The 1,817-nt window shown below is 42.6% G+C and overlaps 1 pseudogene; it reads left to right on the top strand.

The window, feature by feature from the left end:
• Positions 1–367: 367 nt before the first annotated feature.
• LOC114208775 (L-lactate dehydrogenase A chain pseudogene) lies at positions 368–1,460 on the top strand (annotated as a pseudogene).
• The last annotated feature ends 357 nt before the right edge of the window (positions 1,461–1,817 follow it).

Here is a 1,817-nt window from a genome sequence, read left to right as displayed (position 1 = left end):
GCTTTAAGTTGGTGTTTTTTATATTTTTAATTTTATATTAAATATAGGTTATTTTTTCATTATATTTTTTCTTTGATTATTTTTGATATTTAGGAAAACTGTTGATCTTGATGTATTAATTTTGTAACTGGCCACCTTCCTGAACTCCAATTATTTGAAAAAAAATATTTAAAGTTGGGTTTTTCAGCTATACAAATCATACTGCAACACTCACTAAATGAGTGAGTGACTCCTTTCCTGAGTCTTGTTTGTATTGTTGTCTTTAAATAAGACAGTACCTCTTGATGTCAGAGCTGCTGCCGCCGAGTCCGGATTCAACCTTGCGCGCCACTGATGCCCGCCCGCCCGACGTGCACTCCTGATTCCTTTTGGTTCTAAGTCCAAAATGGCAATTCTCAAAGATCAGCTGATTCAGAATCTTCTTAAGGAAGAACATACCCCCCAGAATAAGATCACAGTTGTTGGGGTTGGTGCTATTGGCATGGCTTGTGCCATCAGTATCTTAATGAAGGACTTGGCAGATGAACTTGCTCTTGTTGATGTCATGGAAGACAAACTGAAGGGAGAGATGATGGATCTCCAGCACGGCAGCCTTTTCCTTAGAACACCAAAAATTGTCTCTGGCAAAGATTATAATGTGACTGCAAACTCCAAGCTGGTTATTATCACAGCTGGGGCACGTCAGCAAGAGGGAGAAAGCTGTCTTAATTTGGTCCAGCGTAACATGAACATCTTTAAGTTCGTCATTCCTAATATCGTAAAATATAGCCCAAACTGCAAGTTGCTTGTCGTTTCCAATCCACTGGATATCTTGACCTATGTGGCTTGGAAGATAAGTGGCTTTCCCAAAAACCGTGTTATTGGAAGTGGTTGCAATCTGGATTCAGCCCGGTTCCGTTACCTAATGGGGGAAAGACTGGGAGTTCACCCATTAAGCTGTCACGGGTGGGTCCTTGGGGAGCATGGAGACTCCAGGGTGCCTGTATGGAGTGGAGTGAATGTTGCTGGTGTCTCTCTGAAGAATCTGCACCCTGACTTAGGCACTGATGCAGATAAGGAACAGTGGAAAGAGGTTCACAAACAAGTGGTTGACAGTGCTTATGAGGTGATCAAATTGAAAGGCTACACCTCCTGGGCCATTGGACTGTCTGTGGCAGATCTGGCCGAAAGTATAATGAAGAATCCTAGGCGGGTGCTTCCAATTTCCACCATGATTAAGGGTCTCTATGGAATTAAAGATGATGTCTTCCTTAGTGTCCCTTGCATCTTGGGACAGAATGGAATTTCAGATGTTGTGAAGGTGACTCTGACTTCTGAGGAGGAGGCCCGTTTGAAGAAGAGTGCAAATACACTTTGGGGGATCCAAAAGGAGCTGGAGTTTTAAAGTTTTCTAATGTACCACTTCACTGTCTAGACTATAGCAGGATTTTAGTTGGAGGTTGTGTATATTGTCCTTATTATCTGATGTTACTCAAGTAATATTAAAATGGCCTAAGAAAAAACGTCAGTTTCCTAAAGTTCCAAATAGGAATGGTTCACCAAACCCTGCAGCTGTATCCTGGTACTGGATGATACCTGTCTTTGTAGCCCTAAATTGGTTAACGTAAGTTAGCCCCACTGTCTCAGAGGCTCCACTGCCAGAGCTGCGGTTGCTCTGCACATCAGATGTGTGTTTACTGTGTGTTCTGTCACTTCGGGTTCCTTCCCCCAACACCCGACATGCCTAGTCCATCTTTTCCAGTCAGTCACGTTCTGGGATCCAATGTATAAATTCAATATTGCGTGTATTGTGCATAACTGTCCTAAAGGATCTTACT

This window comes from Eumetopias jubatus, unplaced genomic scaffold, assembly GCF_037043125.1.
Source record: "Eumetopias jubatus isolate StellerSeaLion01/CBP00866 unplaced genomic scaffold, mEumJub1_p1.0 scaffold_16, whole genome shotgun sequence".
Taxonomy (NCBI): Eukaryota; Metazoa; Chordata; class Mammalia; order Carnivora; family Otariidae; genus Eumetopias; species Eumetopias jubatus.
This window is presented reverse-complemented; position numbering and strand designations above follow the sequence as displayed.